At 43.3% G+C, this 24,175-nt stretch overlaps 1 protein-coding gene and 2 long non-coding RNA genes across 6 annotated transcripts in view; 2 read left to right on the top strand and 1 right to left on the bottom strand.

Annotated features, from left to right (window-relative positions):
• Window positions 1–239: 239 nt before the first annotated feature.
• On the top strand, window positions 240–6,356 carry LOC309526883. The gene is made up of 3 exons (XR_014217009.1): window positions 240–279; window positions 2,318–2,364; window positions 5,568–6,356. It is a non-coding gene; the product is annotated as an uncharacterized lncRNA (long non-coding RNA).
• Window positions 6,357–13,400: 7,044 nt separating this feature from the next.
• Window positions 13,401–18,972, bottom strand: LOC309525312. The gene is made up of 3 exons (XR_014216140.1): window positions 18,867–18,972; window positions 17,754–17,805; window positions 13,401–13,896 (listed from the first exon to the last, which is right to left on the bottom strand). It is a non-coding gene; the product is annotated as an uncharacterized lncRNA (long non-coding RNA).
• Window positions 18,973–19,110: 138 nt separating this feature from the next.
• Window positions 19,111–24,175, top strand: part of MFSD6 (major facilitator superfamily domain containing 6) — a 44,512-nt gene continuing 39,447 nt past the window's right edge. For 3 of the 4 annotated variants that reach the window (XM_082237323.1, XM_082237325.1, XM_082237326.1), the window contains exon 1: window positions 19,111–19,223. The gene's annotated coding sequence lies outside the window, so the exon portion shown is untranslated. Of the gene's footprint in view, window positions 19,224–23,598; window positions 23,714–24,175 lie in introns of those variants that run through there. The other variant, XM_082237324.1, reaches the window with a different exon arrangement.

Consider the following 24,175-nt stretch of genomic DNA (forward strand, 5'->3'; position numbering starts at 1 on the left):
GTAAGCCCGCCTTACATACAAATGAGCCAATAAGATTTCAGTTTCTTTGTCTTGTGTTAAGCCAATCAGCCACTAGCACATTCGTGGCCATGCTTTTGTAACTCTGAATAAAAGGAGATGCTGTGGGCCGGAGAGAAAAAAAAGATCTCTCTCTCTCTCTCACCTTCATCTGGCACACACGCAAGCTCTCTGAAAGAAAATATCTTGTTGTCTGTCTTTATTCATCTCTACAAACCTACAAACGAACATCTGGTGACCCCGACGTGATTCTGAAGAAAGGTAAGTAATCAGATCCCCATAGAGATCCCTTTAAAGCCAAAAGCATTCCTCATACTAATCCGACTGGGAAAAGTCTAAAGCGCTTAATTCGTTAGTATGGGAGGGGATTTAAGTAAGGTGCAAATGGCTCACGCGAAAGAACTTCTTTCGTTAGTAAGACAGACAATAGACAAAGTTCAAATTTCTCTAAAAGAGATTGAACAGCTAATACAGGAAATAAATCATCAATGTCCTTTTTATCAAGCAGAAGGCTCATTGCAAATTAGCACATGGGAGAAGATCGGCAAAATTTTATTTTCCGAGCCATGCGCTCCAATCAGCTGTCTACTCACATGGCAAAAATGCGCAACGGCCATTGCGAAATTAGAACAAGCCTCTCTTTCAATTTCTCCATTGCTGGCAACTGCAGAAACACCTCCCCCACCATACCCTCTGATTTTGCCTCCTTTATCTCCTTCATCACCCAGCCAAAACCCCCCTCCTTTTTCCTCTCCTTCCATTGCTCCTGAACCGTCTCAGTTTACAAATTCCCCCCCATCCCCCCTCACCCCCCTTCTCTGCCTAAACAAGCAAATCAGCATGCCTTTGTCCCTTCCTCTTTGTCTTCTGAACATGCTGCTTTGCCAAAACAATATGGAGCCGTCCGTGCTGGGCTTTTACAAGCTAAGCAAGATGGGCTTTTTTCATTGGAAGAAACAGCTGCTTGGGCTGGTGAAATGCCATTAATTTTTCCTCTCACTTATCAAAATGCTCCTGGAGGTAATCAGCTACAGGTATATCATGAGAAATTGCCTTATGCTGTAATGAAGGACCTAAGGAAAGCCATTAGTGATTCAGGTCTTAAATCTTCTTATGTTACGGGTATCATAGAGGGCATATCCACCTCTTATACAATGATTCCGGGTGACTGGAAAGATCTAATGAGGATGATGCTAACTGCAGCGCAATTTTTAGTTTTTGAAAATGAATTTAAACATGCTGCCATAGCTCTGGCTGATCCAATGCATACAGCAAGCCAGCTTTTTGGTGCTCCACCTTTTGATACCTTGGCTGCCCAAGCCGTGTTGTCACCTTCACACTTTCAACGCACAGCAACTTGTGTGCAGCGTGCATTCCGTAAAATTCCTGTTTCAGGACAGCCCCAGAGTTCCTTTGTAAATGTTAAACAACATAATACAGAACCTTACCATCAATTTATAGATAGATTAAAAGAATCGATTACTAGAGAAATTGACAATTTGACAGCTCAGGATGAGCTGCTGAAAAAATTGGCTTATGAGAATTCTAATTCTGATTCTAAAAAACTACTGCAGTCTGTTGTAACTCGCTCAAAATTTAGTCTTGCAGACATGATACAGGCGTGTGCAGAAATTGGAACGCATTCACATACAATGTCATTGCTTGCTTCTGCAATCCAAGCTTCAGCGAAACCAACAGGAAATTGTTTTAACTGCCTGCGTCCGGGTCATTTTGCCAGACAGTGCACAGCCCCAAGGGGAACTGCACGTAAGGATAATACTGCAAATACCACGACCAGGCCTTCCAAAAAATGCCCAAAGTGTGGGAAAGGATATCATTGGGCAAATCAATGTAGGTCTCAGGGAAACTCCTTAGGGCCCCAACTCTCGGGCCCCCAAGAATAGAGAGTTGTCAGCCTTTAGTTTCTGCTGCTGCAAAGGTTTCTAAAAATGTGCCTTCTGAATTTGTTATTGATTTGATAAATCAAGAGACCAAATACACTGCATTACCTGGTGAAATTGTAATTATGGCCAGCCAAATGACAGGCCCACTTCCTTCTAAAGTCACAGGTTTAATTTTACCAAAATTTTCTGCTGCAAAACAAGGCATTCAGGTCATCCCAGGTGTCCTGCCTCCTGACTATGTGGGCACAATCATGGTTCAATTTTGGAGCCATATGCCCATGCAGTTAACAAAAGGAGAATCTTGGGCGCAATTGGTGATGCTGCCTTCTCCACCTGATGCTGTTTCTGCTGTTGACACTAATTTGCACAGGCTCTCTTTATCTTTTTCCCCACAGCTTCTAGCTGTGACCCAACGTATTGGAAGAGAGAAACTCCTTCGTAAGTATAAAATTAATGGAAAAATATTAGAGGGTCTGATAGACACTGGTGCGGATGTTTCGGTTATTTCCAATAATTTTTGGGAACCAAGTTGGCAGCTTGAAACTTCTCCTGAAGTGTGGGGCGTGGGAGGTAATCAGACTTCTTACAAAAGCGCACAGTGGCTGCCTGTCTCTTTGCCTGATAGCTCTGAAGTTATTGCATATATTCAGCCCTGTGTGCTCAAAATCCATCTTAATTTGTGGGGAAGAGATTTGTTGCAACAATTACAAGCAACCATTCAAATAAAATGAGTAAGTTTGTGCTTCCACTTACTTGGAAGTCCACTGATCCTATATGGATTCCGCAATGGCCTCTTACTACAGAGAAATTGATTGCTTTGAGACAATTGGTCGATCAGCAATTATTAGCTGACCATATAGAACCTTCTGTCAGCCCTTTCAATAGCCCAGTTTTCGTAATTAAGAAGAAAAATGGAAAATATAGATTTTTGCACGATCTGAGGTCCATAAATAGTATTATTGAACCCATGGGGCCTTTGCAATGTGGTATGCCTAATCCAAATATGATTCCACATTCATATCAATTGGCTATAGTAGATCTGCAGGATTGTTTTTTCTCTATTCCCCTGCATGAAAAGGATCGCAAATTTTTTGCTTTTACAATTCCAGAATTAAATAATTGTAGACCATCTGAGAGATATCACTGGAAGGTTCTGCCACAAGGAATGATAAATTCTCCCACTATGTGTCAATATTTTGTGGATAAGGCACTTCAATCCTTCCGTCTTAAGTATCCACATCTTCAGATATGTCATTATACGGACGATCTTGTTTTCTATTCTCCAGTCCTTCCCCCTAATTGGAAACATGATTTAATAACCTGTTTGTCTATGTATGGCTTAAAAATTGCTCCAGAGAAAGTCCAGGAATTCCCCCCCCCCTTTCAGTATCTAGGACATAAAATGATAGCTAGCTATTCTATTCCAATAATCCCTGAACTTCATATTTCAAAAACAATGAAATATGTACAACTGCAACAATTGCTGGGAAATATTAACTGGATAAGGCCTTATTTTAAAATCCCTCTTGAAGTGCTAAAGCCATTGTTCTCAGCTTTAAAAGGCCATCGGTCTCCTGGTGAGCAAATCACCTTGACCTCTGATCAACTGAACACTGTTGCACAGTTGAAAGGAATCATGCGTACTCAATGGGTTGATAGAGCAATCCCTAATGTTATGCCTGATGTAGTCATAATGACAGATTCTGTACAACCTTTTGCTGCAATTATACAGATGGGTCCATCTAAAATTCACATACTAGAATGGCTTTATTTACATCATGCACCAAGGAACATAATAAACCCTTTAGTGGATCTCCTTGCTCAGCTCATTTGCAAGGGACGACGGCGTTGTAAGCATCTTTTTGGTATTGACTGTAATCAGATCATTGTGCCTATGCCTTTAGAACAATGTGAAACTGCTCTCTCCACTAGCATGGATTTGCAGTGTGCTTTAGCTGATTTTGTGGGTCACGTGGATTGTCATATTCCAGCTGATACTCGCCTGCAAATGAGCAAGCAATTTCCTATGTCTTTTTCTTCTATTTTGTCCCCTGTTCCTTTGAATGCCCTGACTGTTTTCACTGACGGGGCTCCTTCTAGGGGAGTTGTTGCTTGGCAACAGAATGAGGAGTGGCATAGCCTGTACACTCTCCCACAAAAATCTGCTCAGCGTTCTGAACTTGCAGCTGCTGTAAAAGCTCTGCATCATTTTTCTTCACAACCAATTAACTTGATTGTTGACAGCTTATATGTTTCAAACGTTATATGTAGAATGCAAGGCAGTTATGTAAGTCCTTTATTGGATGATAACTTGTTGAGTCTTTTCCTATCTTTACAAATGCTTCTTTCTGCTCGCTCTCACTCACTTTTTGTAGTGCACATTCGCTCTCACCAACCTTTTCCAGGTTTCATATCAGATGGAAATGCAAAAGCAGATTCCTTGCTAAAAATATTGCCTGTCTCTCCTATTGAAAGTCATGCCTTTCATCATCAGAATGCAAAAGCCCTTAGCCGCCAATTTCAAATTTCATTGGAAGCGGCAAGAGCTATAATTCAGCAGTGTCCCCAGTGCAGCAATCAGATTGGCCATCCCAGCCCTGGGGTTAATCCCCGTGGACTGGAAGCAAATCAGTTGTGGCAAATGGATGTAACTCATTTTGCCCCTTTTTCACCCTGGAAGTTTCTGCATGTCTCTGTCGACACATACTCTGGCTACCTTTGGGCCACGCCTCAAAAAGGTGAGCAAGTTAAGCATGTTTGCAATCATCTTGTTCGTGCAATGTCAGTTATGGGCAAGCCTCATTCTATAAAGACTGACAATGCCCCAGCATATTGTGCAAAAGGCTTTGCTAAATTTTGTGAAACTTGGGATATTCATCATCTGTTTGGCATCCCTTATAATTCTCAAGGCCAAGCTATAGTTGAACGCTCTCATCGTACCCTGAAAACTGCACTGATCAGGCAGGAAAAGAAAGCAGGCATTCCAAACTCACTTTCAGAAAAGGAAAGTTGGTTGTCTAGTGTGCTTTTCACTCTTAATCATTTGAATATCTCCATACAGGATCATCACTCTTACACACGTCTTCAAAAGCATTTCCAGCAAAAGGAAATTCTTCCAGCTCCACTGGTGCGCTATAAAATTCTACCCTCCAATGAGTGGAGTGAACCAGTGAAATTGATTACATGGGGTAAGGGTTACGCTGCAGTTTCTACTCCACAGGGTGCTCGGTGGGTTCCTGCACGTTGTATTCGGCTGCACCATGGCATGGCGACAGGCTCTTCTAGATCCACTGCCTCAATTCAACCACCAACTCCAGATCACCAGCGATGTGACGTCCAGCCCCCCCAGGATTCGTAAGCGGGGACATCGCAATCCCCCAGTGACGTGGGGCCAAATAAAATCGCTCTCTCTTCAAGCTGAACAGTATAGGAGAGAACAGCAGCTGGAAGCAAGCCCTACTAATCAGCTTCTATCCCTCATTGCTTGTCTTAATATGAATTCCATGATAATTCTCATTTTCAGTATTTTAATTTTGCCTCTCTCTACTTCAGCTCTCCCTATTGGTGATTCCACATCGTTAAATGTATGGGAATCGTTTGCAAGAACGCTCAATGTCTCAGCATTTTGCCTTACTCAGCAAGTAGCCATTGGTGATATCCTTGGCTCTTGTCTCATTCCTGTTTGCCATAATCCTCATGACATACAAAATGATACTTGGTTTTTCTCATCCTTACCCATAAATAGTTCTCTTCGCACCCTTGGTTACACTGCTTATTCTGTCTGGGGTGACCAAGTGCGCAAACGCCCACCGTTAGCAATTGACTTGACAACACCATATGTGGCTTCTTATAACGTCAGCTGCGCCCGTATGGTAAATTGTACAAAGACAAATTGCATAAAAATGGGCAAAAATAACTTCAATTGCTCTGATTATGTAAACATTTCTTATGTATATAAGTACACAGAACTACCAGCAGGCTGGTTTTGGTCCTGCCCAGGTTACACATTCAATTACATTCCAGCGAACATTAGCCACGGTACACCTTGCTGCTTAAGCCGTCTGTCTATCATATTGCCTGAGAAACATCATTTCTCTTACTCTAGATATCAGCGCAGTGTTGAACTGTCTGAGGACTGTGATGATCTTGTCTCTCTCCCTAGCAGGTCTGAATACATCTCTTTAGCTGTTTCTCTCTTAGGTGTTCCAGGTTTGGCTGTACGTAATAGCGCAAATATTAATTCTTTAGCTTGCTCTGCAGCAAAATCCCTGAATATTACGTCTCAGGCGCTCCATCTTCTCAACACAGAGCAAGCTGAACTTCACAATGGTTTATTAAAGTCGAGAGCTGCTTTGGACTATCTACTCATGATTCATCATTATGGTTGTGAACAATTCGAGGAGATGTGCTGTTTTAACATCACTGATAATTCTAAGGCCGTTCAAAGGCAAATTTCTCATTTACAAAATCTCACTCACCACATTAAAAAGGATATCGGATTTTCAGGACTCTGGGATTCCTTTTCCTTGTGGTCGACGGCGTGGCTACCTAATCTCAAATGGCTACGCGATGTCTTTTATTATACCATTGTTATTGTATGTATATTAATTTTGTTTTGTTGCCTTCTCCAATGCATTCCTAGCCTTACAAATCTTTTTTCTCGCCTTCTCTCTCCTCCACCACCACCTAGCGCGCTCCTTGCAGCCTATTATGCGAAATGGCAACGCCACCAGTAAGAAAAAACAAAAACAAAAGGGGAGATGTGGGTAAGATTATTTTGAGATTCGTTGGCACACCACTAATCTTGAAGTACTTTTGCCCCATCCACCCTAGCAGTTTTATTTCCGGCATTTGATGGCAAACCACTAATCCGGAAGTATTGTTGCTTTATTCACCTAGTTGCCTTACCTCGCAAAGAAGAAAAAAAAGGAGGAGATGTAGACATGTTATTTCTATGTCCCAGTGTAGTAAAACACGGGTTATTTTCCCCCCTGCATTTTGGGAATTCTTTCTAGCTCCTTTGCTTCTAAAACAGACTATAAGACCTGTTTATAATCAATCACGCTTCCTCTCTCTTGCATACACAGAGCTACAAGTCTGTGCCTGGCACAGATCCTTTTGTATATCATTCTTTGCATACCACACTTTTTTCTCTTCTAGTTCACCTTTAGTTCACAATGATGTGTAAATCACAATGATGTGTTAATCCTCAATGTATAATTAATTGTGTGAGTTTATATAACAATCTAAACATTAGTAAACACCTTCGTTATAACATTATCAATCTTAGTCATAGGTGGATTAAGAGCTTATATGCCTGTCTAAATACAGCTCTAACATTCTGGCTTTCATGTGCCAAAGATCTATGGAACGATGTAAGCCCGCCTTACATACAAATGAGCCAATAAGATTTCAGTTTCTTTGTCTTGTGTTAAGCCAATCAGCCACTAGCACATTCGTGGCCATGCTTTTGTAACTCTGAATAAAAGGAGATGCTGTGGGCCGGAGAGAAAAAAAAGATCTCTCTCTCTCTCTCACCTTCATCTGGCACACACGCAAGCTCTCTGAAAGAAAATATCTTGTTGTCTGTCTTTATTCATCTCTACAAACCTACAAACGAACACTCTTTGAAAAAAGTTTGGGCACCCCTGGCCTAGGATTAGTGATTAATTAACAGGTAACACTGACTGTGATCTCCTACAATACGTTCCTGCATTCAAAATAAACATCTGTCCCTAATGATAATTTCTAGCACCAACGGGCTATGTGTAAATTGATCTGCATCCCCATTTAAGGAGAGGTTCCCTTTTGTTTTTCCAATGCAAGCGGTAGCTAAAGCCAATAATGGATTAGGCTTCCAGTACAGTCGACCACATTGTGATGAGTCTTTTCCCATCCCCATTTCACAGACAAAAACAAAAGCCCAGAGGCAGGTGACTTATGCAGGCCTGTGGAGCAAATCCTCCGTAGAAATACAAAGGATGCAATTCCACCCTATGCCCTTTTAGTTAAAGTAGAATATGGATGCACTCTCTAAGGGCAGAAGTTAGTAATAATATGCAGTGCACAGAGCAGGGTTTGTTACCTTCTCAGCACATGGCATGCAGGAAAATGTCTGATATTTCCAGGAAGCAATGCTACTTTTCTAAATCAATGGGCGCAACCCAAACGAAAATACAGTGGTACCTTGGTTCTCAAACTTAATCCGTTCCGGAAGTCCGTTCCAAAACCGAAGCGTTCCAAAACCAAGGCGCACTTTCCCATAGAAAGTAATGCAAAATGGATTAATCCGTTCCAGCCTTTTAAAAACAATTTAACAGCAATTTAATATGAACTTTACTATCTAACGAGACCATTGGTCCATAAAATGAAAGCAATAAACAATGTACTGCAGTCGCACAATCAATCAAGCAGTAGCTGAACTGGGTTCCACACAGTCACAAAACAAAAAGAGCCGCAAAAACAAAAACGCAAAATAAATAGCAAAAACAGACAGACGTAAATGTAACACTCAAATTGTCAGCGTAACACTCAAATCATAAGCGTAACACTCAAAATGGAGCATGTTCAGCTTCCAAATAAAGTTTGCAAACCGGAACATACACTTCTGGGTTTGTAGAGTTTGGGTTCCAAGTTGTTTGTGTACCAAGGTACCACTGTAAAATCTATTGCCTAGGTATAGACTCAGCATAGAACAACAGCAATATTTCACTGTCGTGGCTTTTACGTTAAGAGTCACTTGCATGTTACAGCAAATTAATGTTGCACAGAACAATATTGCAGGTAAGCTCTATATGGAAAAGACAGCATAGCCTTACATGCTGAAATGAAGTCTGGCAAATACTGATTCTTTATTACAAAGCGTCTCTACCTTCTCACTTCTCCTGTAGGTAGCCCTTCCATAAATCCCTCTACCAGTTGCCACTGGTAGGGCTGCTATACATCCAAGTTTTCCTGGACATATCTGGGATTCATCCGGGTGGAATTTCTGGAAATCATGAAAAATGTCCAGGAAAACTCAAGATGTATGGCAACCGGTTGGAAGTGTTGATTTTTTGGCGAATTTCCTTAAAAATAGGTCAAAAACTTCCATATTTTTTTTTGAGTATTTGCAAAAAGAGCTCAACAACTTTTGTGTCTAGATTTTCACTTTTTGAAATATGGCAACCCTATGTTACGGGGGCAAAGTTAGAGGACGTCTTCCTTGTACAATTTGCAAGGCCAAATGTGATTAGGAAGGGAGTTCAGTTGGAAAGCAGGAAGGGAAATTGGCTACGGGGGTCTAGGTGGGCAGCTATTTTTTTTTTTTTTATTTAATGGAAGAAAAGCAGAAGACGTGAGGGAAAGTAAATGGAACGCTCAGCAATGTGCATGCTCAGCAAACAGAACTACCATATTTTTCGCTCTATAAGATGCACCAGACCACAAGACGCACCTAGTTTTTGGAAGAGGAAAACAAGAAAAAAAATATTCTGAATCTCAGAAGCCAGAACAACAAGAGGGATTGCTGCGCAGTGAAAGCAGTGATCCCCTCTTGCTGTTCTGGCTTCTGGGATAGCTGCGCAGCCTGCATTCGCTCCATAAGACACACACACATTTCCCCTTACCTTTTATGAGGGAAAAAGTGAGTCTTATAGAGCAAAAAATATAGTAGTTGTGTGGGGCGGATTCACTGAACTATGGTTGCACCCCATCCTAATCTGCCTACTGGTGTGAACAGAGAAACAACAAAATGAGGCCAAAGGAAATAAAATCTGCCAGTGGTGTGGAAAATTTCGCTGCAAATCCTCAAACAACATTATGAGGAAGGGGACTCTATACCAGATTGTGAATGGGTGGGACTCTTCCTCCCTCTCTTAGATAGGACAAAGCCAAAATTGAGAGTTGGTTGTAATGGGACCTAGAGGAAGAGCTACAGGCTGAAAGCTGGAGAGGAAGAACACAATGTTTGATTTCTGTCTGAATCCAAGGCTGCGGCTATGGGAGAAACAAGACCCTTTTGGGATGTTAATGCTGTGAACCCCTCCACCGTAGGCTTAGGTTGTGTATATGTGTAAATAAACCATACATCATAAAGACACCACAGTCTCTGCTGTGCCTCATTTCCAAACACAAACCCTGGGTAAGGGTCCAGGATCCCTGGAATCTCACAGCGCTCAGAGATTGGGGTGGTTTACAATATACAGCGGTACCCCAGAAGTCGAATGGAAACCATTCTAGAAGTCCGTTTGACTTCCAAAACATTTGGAAACCAAGGCGCGGCTTCCGATTGGCTGCAGGAAGCTCCTGCAACCAATCGGAAGCTGCGGAAGCAGCGTCAGACGTTTCCAAAGAAGGTTTGCAAACCAGAAGACTCACTTCCGGTTTTGCGGCATTCGGGAGCCAAAACATTTGAGTAGCAAGGCATTTGTCATCCAAGGTACGACTGTATAGGCACTGAAATTATGTATGTCAAAGGACGTAGTCCTGTTTGTTTCCCAGTGAGAGTCAAATGTGTTTTTGTAGGAACAAAGGAACAGGAGCCCACCTTCTAGCTATAATTCAGCAACCTAATTTAAAAAGTTAGGTCAGGGGGAAAAACACGCTTAACCAAAAATAGCCTGTTTCTGCCTTGTTTACGTTTTGTCTGTTTGGAGTGTTTTCATTTCAGTAACTAGCTAGGCAGGTTATAAAGTTGCATTGTATTCTGGAAATAGGATCTTTTCTGATGGTATCTAGGATTAGCACAATTGCTGAAATGGTTGGGAAACAGGTGCCCTAAAAGGAAGCCCCAACTTAAAAACAGGGTTGCCAACCTTTTCTCTGCTGCGCTGCTGGGCCTTTTAACAGCTTTCCAGCAATTCATCTGTTTTTATTCTCTATGGGATTAAATTCAATCTTTACATTCCTTTATATTCATCTTTTTTTTGGAATATGAAACAAATGAAGGCGGGAATCCAGTTTTCCAAATATTGTGCCAGAATCGTCCTTATTACACTGCCCCATAAATTTATGTTATTTCTGATTTAATGTTAGTAATAACCCATGTGCCCTCAAAATACTCCTCCTTAATCTGGGTTTCAAAATAATTTGTTGTTTGAGTCCTGTTTGCTTGCAGAATTCCGTTTGTCACAATGTCTCCTTTACAATGCGTTTTCCTTGAAAATATATTGAGGATCCAAGCGCTGGATTGCACTGTGAGTCATTCATTGATGTCATAATTCGAGGTTCGTGGCAACTCTGCTTGCTTCTATGATTATAAACCGGAACATCCATTAAAGATTTAATCAATAAGACTGAATTAATATTTCAAAAGGCATTTTCTGCTTTTGACACCAGAAAGCTTGCATTCTGAAGCCGTATCTACAGTGGTGCCCCGCAAGACGAATGCCTCGCAAGACGGACAACTTGCTAGACGAAAGAGTTTTCCATTTTGGAGGTGCTTCACAAAACGCATCTCCTATGGGCTTGCTTCGCAAAACGAAAATGTCTTGCGAGTTCCTGCGGGTTTTTCCCCCTCCCCCCTTTTTCTAAGCCGCTAAGCCGCTTATCAGCTGATCCGATAAGCCGATAAGCCGCTAAAAGCCGCTAATAGCGCTAATCCGTCAATGGGCTTGCTTCACAAGACGAAAAAACCGCTAGACGAAGAGAATCACAGAACGGATTCTTTTCGTCTTTCGAGGCACCACTGTATATCATATAGAATTGTAGAAGTGGAAGGGACCTTGAAGACCATGTAGTCCAAAACCCTGCAATGCAGGAAGATGCAGCTGTCTCATACAGGAATCCAACCTGAATTTCAGACTTCTCTAAGGACCAAACGATATGCAGCCTTAGCGATCTGTGACAGATTTTGTGGCTTTGCAAAAAAAGTAACCTGCTATAGCAGAGGACAAGTTGGAGGACTGGGGGGTGGGTTGCAGCTCTTTAACCCTTTCCCTGCTGAAATAGCTCCCCTGAAGCTGCTGCTTAATTTAGCCCCATGCCCACAATAGCTTTTTGGGGAGAACAGTAGTTCTTGGAAGCTGAGCCAGAGAGAACTAAACACTGGCACCAAACTACAACTCCATGGATCATTTGGAGGAAGCAACGGCTGGGTTAATCATAGCAGCTTAAGGGGGGATTTTGATGTGGAAAGGGTTAAACGCCCTCTTTCTACACCACAGATTTCCACATCAAGTGGCCATTTTCAGAAGAAAGAAAATCTACCCAAAGAAGGTTGTTGTTGTTCATATAATGGTTGAGTCCAGTCAAAGGCGATTATGGGGTTGCAGCGCTCATCTTGCTTTCATGCTGAGGGAGCTGGCATTTGTCCACAGACAGCTTTCCCAGTCATGTGGCCGGCATGACGAAACCACTTCTGGTGCAACGGGACACCGTGATGGAGCGGTACCTATTTATCTACTTGCACTGGTGTGCTTTCGAACTGCTAGGTTGGCAGGAGCTGGGACAGAGCAACAGGAGCTCACTGCGTCACGGGGATTCAAACCACCGACCTTCTGATTGGCAAGCCCAAGAGGCTCAGTGGTTTAGATCACAGGGCCACCTGCTAATTTAATGCCAATGGCATGAATAATGAACAGGACTGATCTGAGCTAAATGAAGTAGAGAGCACTCTCCTACACAGTTCTGCCAACACACACCAGCTCTGACCCCTGGCCACCTTCCCACAGCCTTCCTCCAGAGCCTCTCTTGCATGGAAATACGCAGTAGCTCCATGAGCTGGTAAGAGAAACTAAAGAGAAACAGGAAAAGAGGGACTGCAGTGAGAAAAGCCAGGAGTAGAATTCTTCCTGTTTACACACACCATACATTTAAAGCACATTCAAACCACACCCTCCCACCCCCAAATAATGGGAACTGTATTTTAAGAGTGGTGTCGAATTCTTTAGCTCTGTATAGCTCTGTAAATTGCAGTTCCCATGGCTCTTTGGAGGAAGCAATGTGCTTTAAATGTATGACGTCTACGCAGTAAGTCACCTTTCTGTATGATAAAAATATGTTTACTGAAGTGTAGGTGGGTTCCCATGAGGCAAGACATAGTGATAACAGCAAGAACCTTTACTGAACTACATAACTGGGAAACAGGGGCAAAGCAACTGCTTATATACATTCCCGAAAGCCCGGGCCACTCCCACTCCCAACATGACTGGCTGTCTAAACTTCCAAGCTGCAAATCACAACTCAGAGTTCAAGGGCCAATAGCAGAGGCCCAAATCCTGAAACGTTCTGTGATTGGACATCATGTATCAAATTGGAACACAGGAGCTCAGAATCCTTAGTCCAGACTCAAGCTCAGGCAAACACAAACCACTGAATACATAACATTTACAATGGGCAAAGCGATACCCTTTATGTGGCGTTTAATCGTCTGAGTTTGGTACAACCCAGTTCTTTATTTAAAAAAAAATAACAACTGGCCTTCATATTTCATTAACATTTGAAGCATTTGAAGATTTACAGAATGCCATCATCTTGACTACTAGATAGATAGATAGATATATTTCAGGTTCCGGTGGAGGAATTAGCAATTGTATAGTCCGTCTCACGGGACATATGGGCTTCTATGTGAGCACCACCCTTGGTAGCTACTGCTGTGTGAGCACAACCTACAGTTGTGTAGCACAGCTTTCATTTGATGTACCACCCAGTATTACAAAGCCACTTCCTATCCAGGAAAACAAAGCTTATTTTCTGCTTCTCACAGCACCACCCAACATCCTAGGCAAGGAACCAGCAACCACCCTTCCTTGGCAACCAAGCCGCTCCCAACGTTTATTTAGTAAGGGTGGATGTCTCTGCCTTGCTACACAAATAGAACCAACTCTGCCCTTCCTCAGAGACAAATTCCAGAAGAGCTAGTCTGTAGCAGCAAAGAGAGCGAGTCTAGTCATATCTTTAAGGACCAACTGGTACTCCTCTGTTTATTGTGCTATGACGTTTTGCAACTACTTCCACTGATGGACTGAGAAGATGGTGTCTGAGTGCCCATGCGCTGAGATTACAATGGGAGAAAAAGCAAGTTATGAGGTGTTTTATCTTCCGGTGTGCATGTGTACAGTACACATGCCTACTCCTGAGACATGGGTGGCACTGTGGTCTAAACTCCTGAGTCTCTTGGGCTTGCCAATCATAAGGTCGGTTGTTTGAATCCGTGCGACAGAGTGAGCTCCCATGGCTCTGCCCCAGCTCCTGCCAACCTAGCAGTTCGAAAGCACACCAGTGCAAGTAGATAAACAGATAAACATGGCATTAAGCAATTGTTATTTCACACGTTCCAGTGCATTTTCCTGTCACTTTCATTATTGCAAAAGTCTGGGGTGATTGGGTTGGGAGTTGTTGTTGTTGTGCAAGAGCTCCAAATAGGTTTTAATTGTGCAACTTGAATTTGCCAGTGTGTGGCTGAATCCCACCCAAAAACAGCAATAGCCTTTGATTTATACTCAGAGTCGCAAAGTGATTTCATGCTCTTTATTCAGCTCATAGTGGTGAGGAGGAATGAATGAAAGTCCCCTCAAAGTATCTGCTTTATATACATTATTTACACAATGGGCTGCACATGATTGGCTAATTCTGGAATTCTACTGTAAGCCAATCAGGTTGTGGATTCACTTATATCTGGAGCCTGATGGTGGTTCCTGCCAACCAATCATACTGCTGCATTGTTCTAGGACCAATCAGACTGCTTCAGTTTGGATCCTATTCAACTCAGTACATAACAGCCTTGAAGCACTGTAAAAAGGAAACAAAAAAAAAACATTATTTTTGTAGCATCGCTTTGAAAAAAATGTTATCCACAGGAGGACTTGTGAGAAGCAATGTGATTAATCGAATAAGAATGTTTTACACATTACTGTCTTAAAATGCAGGTGGGTCTATCATTTTCTCAATTCGGATCAAAGCTGGTTTCGGGGGAAATGCAGAAAAAATTAGTATTTCCTCCTAAGAAACAACAAGATAGATATGGATTGCGGTCACCGTTGTGCACATGCCTCTACCCAAATATAGGAATATGGTAGTAAATGGGAGTGTGTTCACTGAAGTGAGAACAAATGAGATTGAAAAAACACTTTTTATTAGTATTGAACGAGGAGCAGAGGAAAATGCAGGGAGAGGAGCAACTCTATGGTTATTTATAACAAATTGAAAAAGAATGTTTAAAAGCACCTTTCAAAAAAAACCAAACCAGAGTCCTTTTTGTTGGGGATAATTCAGATGGAAATTCCCAGGTGTCAAAAAAGGTTATTTATGTATGCCACTACGGCGGCCCTGATTTGTTAGCCCAAAAATGGAAAACGAGTGAAGTTCCGACCAAAGAAGAATGGGAACTTAAACTGATGGAATAGGTAAAAGGTAAAGGACCCCTGGACAGTTAAGTCCAGTCAAAGGCGACTATGGGGTGCAGTGCTCATCTCGCTTTCAGGCTGAGAGAGCTGGTGTTTCTCCGCAGACAGCTTTCCGGGTCATGTGGCCAGCAGGACTAAACTGCTTCTGGCGCAACGGGACACCATGACAGAAACCAGAGCGCACGGAAACGCCATTCACTTTCCCACCAGAGCAGTACCTATTTTTCTACTTGCACTGGTGTACTTTCAAACTGCTAGGTTGGCAGGAGCTGGGACAGAGCAACAGGAGCTCACCCCATTGCGGGGATTCGAGCCGACGACCTTCCGATCAGCAAGCCCATGAGGCTCAGCGGTTTAGACCACAGCAGCTTGTGGATCTAATTTATAGAATAAGAGAACAAGAAGAACATACGTTTAAAGAAGACTGGAAAATGTTTATTGAATATATGGGGGGGGGGAATTGTGTACACTCGAAAACGTTGGCAGCATTAAGATAAATTCAACAGTGTAAATAAGTTTTGATGGAAGTAATAATGGAATACTGAATGGTTTAATTTATGTAAAATATGCAGGGATTTATGCCATGCAAAATGAACCATGGAAAGGGAAGAAGGGAAGTCATTGATATTTTAAGGTTGTTTAAATGAATTTTCTAAATTGTGAAACAGAAAATTTAATACAAATTATTATTAAAAAAATACAGAAACCCTATGGTTGTGAGCATCAGTCCCCTAAAATGGCTCAAAAGTGGAGGAAATAGTAATAATAGTAGTAGTAGTAGTAGTAATAATAATAATAATAATAATAATAATAATAATAATAATAGGAATAAAATTGGGGACCCAAACATTCCTCCATGCCACCTGCTTTCATCATTCCAGCCACAGGGAAATGGACAGGCTGTAGTCTGGATGAGAGCCCAGCAATTTGAAGCTGTATCCAATAAAGACTGATATATTCTGGGTGGGTGGTTCGTCTGTCCAAGCACGTGGTGTTCATTCTCCGCTACACAGGACTACATAGAATAGATCTGCAGCTTGGGAGCAGGTGTGACTTGATTCATTTTTTTGTTACCAGAAGCCTTGAAAGCAAGCATTCAGTAAACAGAACCTGGAAGCTATGTGCCTGGGTTTTTACCTCACTTAATGATACCATTCGGGCACCTTGTGCTTCTAATTATCAGCCAACTGTCATTACCTCTCCAACGTGATCACACACACCGTGTGCAGCTTGGAAGCTTCAAGGGAAAGTGTCCCTTGGCTCTGATGGGGTATCTCTTTTTTTGTTTTAATGATATTTTATTAAAGTTTCCAAATTATAACAAAACAAATGAAAAAAGAACAAAAAGAAAAAAACATAGAAAATAGAAACAGTTAAAAACACATTAATTTTCGTAACATATCTTCATACACTTATTTCCCCAGACCTCCTCATCCCTCCCTTTTTTTGTATTCCAGTTCAATTTGTTAGTTCAGCAAATCCTTACCATCAAGTTTTTGCCCTATTCTAATCTTTCATTACATTACCTTACTCTATCCTCCTCATTGTCTTATAAAAAACCTTAACCTAAATTTTATTTTTGATAACTTCTCTTAACCGTTATATTCTTTCCTAATCCCTTAAACTTTTATACCAGAGCCAAGCAATTTCATTTCATGCATCCTTCTAATATTCATCAATTATATAAAATTGTCCTAATAACAAAAGATAAAAGTCTTCATTCAACGTCCCTTCCCCCAGGTCCTGGGTTTGTCAGTCCATTTATCAAATTAAGCTGGCACATTAACCTGGTGATCCTATATCTGAGGCTCTTAAATCCCTTCCATGTCCCTTCCACTGTTTTTCTTCATGTTTTCTTTTCACACGTGTGGTCTCCAATTTAATAATGCTTTTACCTCCTTCCAACCAAAAGGTCCCTTTTCCACAGTCCAAACTGAGCTCCATGTAGTACTTAAATGCATGTTTCAAAGTCCCTCCAAACTTTGGGATCCCCATATCTCCAAGCCTCTCACAATCCACTACCACACTCGGAAAGTCCATATGTCCCTGTTCAGGGGGGTCAATCCAACCCCCCATTTCCAGTCCAGTCGAAACTTCATCTTTCCGAGTCTGATTCTTATTGCCGGTGGCGCCACCCCGGAAGTCCGGCTCTGATGGGGTATCTCATCCTGCCAACTTCTACCCATGCAAGGTGGGAAGGGAAACGATTGCCCCCCCTTCTTCCCTCGCACTGCCTTCCTGATAAGGATTCCCCCCTCTGCCTGTAATTAAGTCAGAAAAATTTCTGTATGCTGCCTAATCAAATAAATGTTTACTTTGGGCCTTAGCTGCATCCCCACTTGGACAAACGTAGCCTGAGGTTAGCTATCTGGGCTTGGCGACCTCCAAATTAGACTACTGTAGTGCACTGTTGCGGGGCTGCCTTTGAAAACAGTTCAGAAACTTCATTTACTACGGAACACAACTGTTAGATTAACTGAGGGGCTCTGTGTTTGGAACATGTTACCTCTGTACTATGCCAACAGCTCCCAGTCCTTTTCTCGGTCCAATGCGAAGTACTAAAAAAAAAAGAAAAGAAACATTTAAATTACCATGTGTTGAGATTCTTGCATTGCAGGGGGTTGGACTAGATGACCCCTGGGAACCCTTCCAACTCTACAATTCTATGATTCTACTCATGGTTTAGATCAGGTTAGGATACTCAAAGAACCATCTGTTTCCACACATTAAGACCTTCCATGGGGAGGGGCTAATGTATTTGAGAAATGTTGCCAGTGGAGTTCCTCCTTAGTGGTGGCCCCCCCAGTTATGGAATGAATTCCACAGAAAAACTCACTTTATTGTCTTTTTGAGGCCTTGCAGCCTTTGCAATTCCACAAACCTCTAAGTTTATATCTTTTTGTAAAAATACAGTTGTAAAACAGTTTTAAAAAACTGTTTCTGTTTCTCTTTTCCTTTCATTTACATCTCACCATGCTTAGTGCATTATGTACTTTTTGAACTTTCAATAAAGATGTTAATAAAATACTGGTTTTTGTTTTTTTTTAAAAGTTCAGTATTCCACAATACCTTTAGAAAGAAAGCATACTTTTTTTACATATCTGAAGGCCTGCAAACACCCATCAGCTCCCGTGGGTCACTCGCTGAGTCGGACTATGTTGTCAATCATGACAACAAGCAAAGCTTTATAAACCAGTGTGGAGATGTGATACCTTCAAAGAAGGCCTTGTGCATGTTTAAGTTAAATTTCATAAGAATTTGGATTTGGAAAACCGTTAAAAGGACATGCAATGAAATTCAACCAAGGGGAAGCGAGGAAGTCACTTAACAAAGTTAATAACTGGAATTTTCAATAAGGCTATGATTTATGTTTGTTTGTCTTGTGTGTTTGTTGGTTTATAATATTGTGAAAACTAATTAAAAAAATTGGCGGAAAAAGGCCTTGTGCATGAAATTGGATGGATGAAAAATATTATAAACACCCGGAAAAGGCGAAGAAGAAGAAGAAGGAGCAGCTAGACTCTAGACTAGAGGAAGGTAAGGAAGAGCGGCAGGAGGAGGAAAAGCTGCGCAAGGAAGAGGCGCGGCGCGGCGAAGGCGGAGCGCTGCTGGGCTGCACCTGGCGCGCCTGGATCCTGCCTTCTCCTCCCCGGCGGGTCCCCCGAGAGACGGGCGGACGAGGCGGTGCTCCGGCAGCCGGCGAAGCCTCCTCCTCCTCCTCCAGCATCAGCGTGCAGCAGCCCGGGGAGGCGGGCCCTGCAGGGCGCCGGTGTTCTGGGGCGCGACCGGGGTCAGCCAGCCAGCCAGACGCGCCGAGGCGAGCAGGAGATGGTGCGCCACGCTCGCCATCCGTCGCCGCCGCCGCCGTCCAGCAACAGCAGCAGCACTCGAGGCGCCGACGCCAGGGCCGTCGCCGCCGCCCCAACCCCCAGCTGCAGTCGCCTAGCCAGCCTAGCGCCCCCCTCGCCGAGCCGAGGTGAGTCTCTGCCTCCGCGCGCCCCTCCCCGCCTCTCCCCGGCGAAGGCGAGCGCGGAGAGGCGCGCGCTGCCCTGGCGCCTTGCGGAGAAGGAACAAAAGGAGGAGGGAAGGGCTGGCGGGTGGAGCTGCTCCCCAGCTGCTGCTATTATTATTATTATTATTATTATTATTATTATTATTATTAGAACGGCAGAGGCGTGGCGTCGAGGAACCCCAATCAATCCCTCCCCGTGTGAAAGAGAAATAATAATCTGGGGAGGCAATACCTTCCCATAAGGGACCCCTGGCAAACTCGAGGGTGGGCTCCTTCTGTGGGTGCCATCCCACGCCGAAGATTGTGGATTCCTGCAACTTTGCCCATTGACTCTTTTTTGAGTGGAGGGTGCCAACAGTGGCGTATCGTGGGTTGTCAGCACCCGGGGCAAGGCAAGTAATTTGCGCCCCCTAACCCGTGGATTTGCGCCCCCTAACCCGAATCCCCAGATGTTGTGCCCGGTGCGACCGGCCCCCCCCTGCACCCCCCACGCTATGCCACTGGGTGCCAAGTCCCCACAAATATATTATTGTGGGTGCCGGAGCACCCACGGCCCCCTGGAGTTGGCTCTTGTGGTTTATTATTATTATTATTATTATTATTATTGGAATGGCAGAGGCATGGCGTGGAGGAACCCGAATGTGTATGTCTCTCTCTCAGTGTGAAAGAGAAATAGTAATCTGGGGAGGCCATACCTTCCAATAAGGGACCCCTGGCAAACTCTAGGACGGTCTCCTTTTTGTTTTGTTTTGTTAGTTTGACAAAGTAATAATCATAAGCAATTAAGAATAAAAATGTGCACCCCCGCCCCTGAGAGACTATTCCATTGGAGCTATCCAACCTCCCAAAATTTCAACACCTTTTGATGGTTTGACCCCTTTCCCTTTTAACAGTACAAAATTCTACAAACACCTTCCATATCTCCTCAAAATCGTTTCTCCCGCATAGTCAGGGTGGGCTCCTTCTGTGGGTTTGGGACATAGGTGCCACCCCATGCAACTTTGCCCATTGACTTTTTTTGGGGGGGGTCCCAGTCCCCACAAATATATTATTATAGCACCCACAGCCCCCTGGAGTTGGCTGCTGTGGTTTGAAAGGAAGATGGGTGCCTAGGAGCCAGCCCCTAAGGCCTGAGAGGTCTTTGTCCCCCCCTAAAATATTTGAGGGGGGCAGCCTCCCCAAAGTTAATGGGCATTCCCGTTCAAATAGGGTGCGTGCGCCGTGTCATGTGATTGATTATGTGGGGCATGGCTTACCTGGGCATCCCCAATATTTTATTAAAGTTGACACCCCTGGGTGGGTGGTGTCTCTGTGATGGGTGTTTGTGACATTATTTAAGTTCCTTAGAAAATAATTTGACGTGCGTTGAAAGCCTCACTATATGTCCTGGGAACGCAGCACAGGGCAGAGTGGTTGAATTCACATGCACAGACATACACGGGAGTTAATAAGCTCCTGTCAGTGGATCAAGCCTGCCCACTGTCTCCTCAGAAGGAAAACTCATCCGAGTGCTTTGGGACCTGCCTCCAGGTCAAGTGTGTACAGTCCTGGCGTTACGCTCTGCGTACAATTTGTGTTCTCATTTTGTCTTTTTTCGTTGTGAACCGCCCTGTGATCTTTGGATGATGGGCGGTATGGAAATATAATAATAATAATAATGACAATGCAAGCTCTGTGTTCCTGAATTCTGGCTTATTGCTCCTGCTGCTGTTATCCTTGGCCCTCTGCTTCTGTGTTAAGTGCTTAAGTTTTAAGTGCAGAGGGAGAATTGAAAAAACAAAACATTAAATGAGTACCAAAATTAAATTATTTAACCAGAGGATCAGACAGGCATCATTTCCCACTGCTCCACCAGGTCCTCTAGATGTTTGAGGGACAGCGGGGCTGTTAATAAACCCGACTCCTGTTTGTTTTTGTGATGTGCCAGGGAGCCGGCGTTTTCCTGCCGGGGACTTCCGCAAATGTAATTGCCAGTGGAAAGAGAAAACGTTGCAAAAGCAACTGGGCGGTTGTTAACATGGGAAGAGAGGGCTAATTAGAGAAAGGCAGCCAATCGTGCGCTTGCGTTTACTAAAAGGAAACAACATCTCTCTGTGTGTCATCCTTGCTGCTACCGGTGTCATTTGCAAAAGTGGTGCTGTTGCTTGTAAAAGCAGCTAAAATATCGGAGGGCTTTTGTGCACAAAGGTAAAACACTTTCATGGGACTTTGCCTGCATTCTCACTATTGCACTCACCCACCTTAGTTCTATTTTAGCTGCATAATAGCCACTGTAGCGTTTTTTATTGCCGCAACGTTCAAATAGGTCGGCCCTAATGAGTTTTATTTTTAACAAGCTGAATGGCTTCCTCCCTGCCCCTCAGCAGGGCATCAGAAGTCAATAGGTTAGAGAGTCATTTGTGAGGGTTTGAAAACAAGCACATGAGGCTGAAAGGAGGCTGTATCTCTTTTAATTAACATAATATTTTTTTAAAAATGATTAGGAAGACTGACCAAACTGGCCGTGTTAGTTCACATTTGTGAGTGTTGTGGTTCCAACTTCATCGAATTAGCATTTCAGTCCGGATGTTTGCCGAATGGTGTTTTTTCTTGAAGGAGAGAGGCTGGAGACTGAGAATCTCTTTGTCATTACCTGTTGTATTGCAATTATGCGTTTGGGGTAGAGGACCAAGCAAGCGCCGGGAACAGACAACACTAGGAAATTGGAATCCTAGCTATACCTAGAGAGTCACAGGTCCCCCACCTGTAGCCTAAAGTTTTGAAGAGGAACGATGGACAGTTTTTCCGCCAAATATTCCTGAAGTAGCTACCACTCATCCTAGATTGCTGAAGGCTGAGGCCACGTCTGCACCAAGTGTTCGAAACTCACATTGTTCTGCGTGCATTTTGAAACAGGGTATTTCATTAGTGCAAGCAGTTTCTGAGCTCTGGGCGCAGTGCTGCGCCTAAGATTTCAGATTAAAACTTCAGAGTGGAAGGAAAATAGGACCTTTTCCTGCCTCCCCACTTCTAGCTACTCTCTGCTGACTGGAGAAGAGACCCTCTTAAGAATATGGGGGCAGGGGAAGGACTAGACCATTTGAAAAATGAACATAATATTTTAGCTGCAGTTCATTCATTTTCAGCTTTGTATTTTTGTTATTTAAAAAAAGCACGCCTAGGCATTCTGCTGTTGCACCTGTAAACTAGGTTTATGCTGGGATTATGCTCTGGGATTATGTTGTTGTTTAGGGTGGAAAATTTCCCTCAAGCTTTCTCTTCAACCCTTGGCAGTTTTGCATGCATAATTGTTCTATCCAGTCATGCTAGAGGCAGCGCCATTGGCTGTGTTGTAACGTCTAGGTATTTCCTAATGTGCAGGGAAGAGCTTTTCTTATCTTGATTTAGCTCGAAGCATTTCCTTAGGATGAAAACTGGTGGTTAAGAAAATAACCTAGTCCCACCTGCGAGTTCCCAGAAGTTTCTCACTTTAATTTCACACCAATGCTGTAAAATGCCGTGCGAAGACTAGGTGGGCTGCGAAAACAATCTAGCAGCAATATCGTAAAATATATCCAACCGGGTGTGACATATGTTGCGTTTGTCACCAGGGATATTTCCTATATTCCAGTTCCTGTCTGGTTAAAATATTATTTTGTGCCACTTATAAACCCTTGTTTCCCCCCCCCCTTTTGAATAAAACAGAGAACCTTTTTTTAGAGAGAGATGCTTTTCCGAAATCTAGTTAGTAAAGCTGCAACATTTATTCAGGCTGCAATCCTATACCCAGTTACCTGAGAGTAGGCATGTTAATTGGTGACTGATATTAAATTTTAAAGGGACGCGGGTGGCGCTGTGGGTAAAAGCCTCAGCGCCTAGGGCTTGCCGATCGTAAGGTCGGCGGTTCGAATCCCCGCGGCGGGGTGCGCTCCCGCTGCTCGGTCCCAGCGCCTGCCAACCTAGCAGTTCGAAAGCACCCCCGGGTGCAAGTAGATAAATAGGTACCGCTTACCAGCGGGAAGGTAAACGGCGTTCCGTGTGCTGTGCTGGCTCGCCAGATGCAGCTTTGTCATGCTGGCCACGTGACCCGGAAGTGTCTCCGGACAGCGCTGGCCCCTGGCCTATAGAGTGAGATGGGCGCACAAACCCCAGAGTCTGTCAAGACTGGCCCGTTCGGGCGGGGGTACCTTTACCTTTACCTTTATTAAATTTTAATTATTATTTTTTTTAAGTCATGACGTGAGTGCTGCTGATCATCTCATTTGTGGTTCATGTAGTTGGAGGTCAAGCTTGCCTAAGGGGCTGTTGACTTCATACCGCTGCCTTCAACCTGACAAGTTACCAATACCCACTGACCAGAGGCAAATGGGGGGATGAGATGGTGGGCTGTGAGGTAATAATAGATGTCACAGTACTGGCCGATGGGCAAATCACTAAATTTCAGACACTGGTGGCTTGAAGAAGTCAAAGCTAAGGTAGGCTTTCATGAATCACTTAACTTGTGGATTTGTATGTGTTGCTAGAGAGACCCACATGGTTGCGCTAATGAATAGCAGTGCTTTTATAACGCAGACCGTTCGTAATGGCAGTTCAGATGGGAAATTAATTTTCTGGAAGGCTAAAAGCCGGCCCATAAACCTGTCTTTTAAACTCTTTTTTATTTGTTAGGAATTAAGCCCCAGAGTGGAGGTCGGGTTCTTTAAGAATGATAATTTGTGCTGATGTGATCGTGCTGACTTTCAGCGAGGCTACACTACCATTGTAAGCGGCGAGGGTATAATTATTTCCATTGAGCGAGGCTTCAGTCTGAAACACGTATATTAGGAAGAAAAACCCCACAGAGCTCGGAGGGACTTCCTTTTGAGTCAACGAGGTTGTGCTTCCAAGTCCCTTGAAGGATCGTCTAAAACTGACATGTGAGTAATAGGTTCTGCTGT

This window comes from Podarcis vaucheri, assembly GCF_965113315.1.
Source record: "Podarcis vaucheri genome assembly, chromosome: 1".
Taxonomy (NCBI): Eukaryota; Metazoa; Chordata; class Lepidosauria; order Squamata; family Lacertidae; genus Podarcis; species Podarcis vaucheri.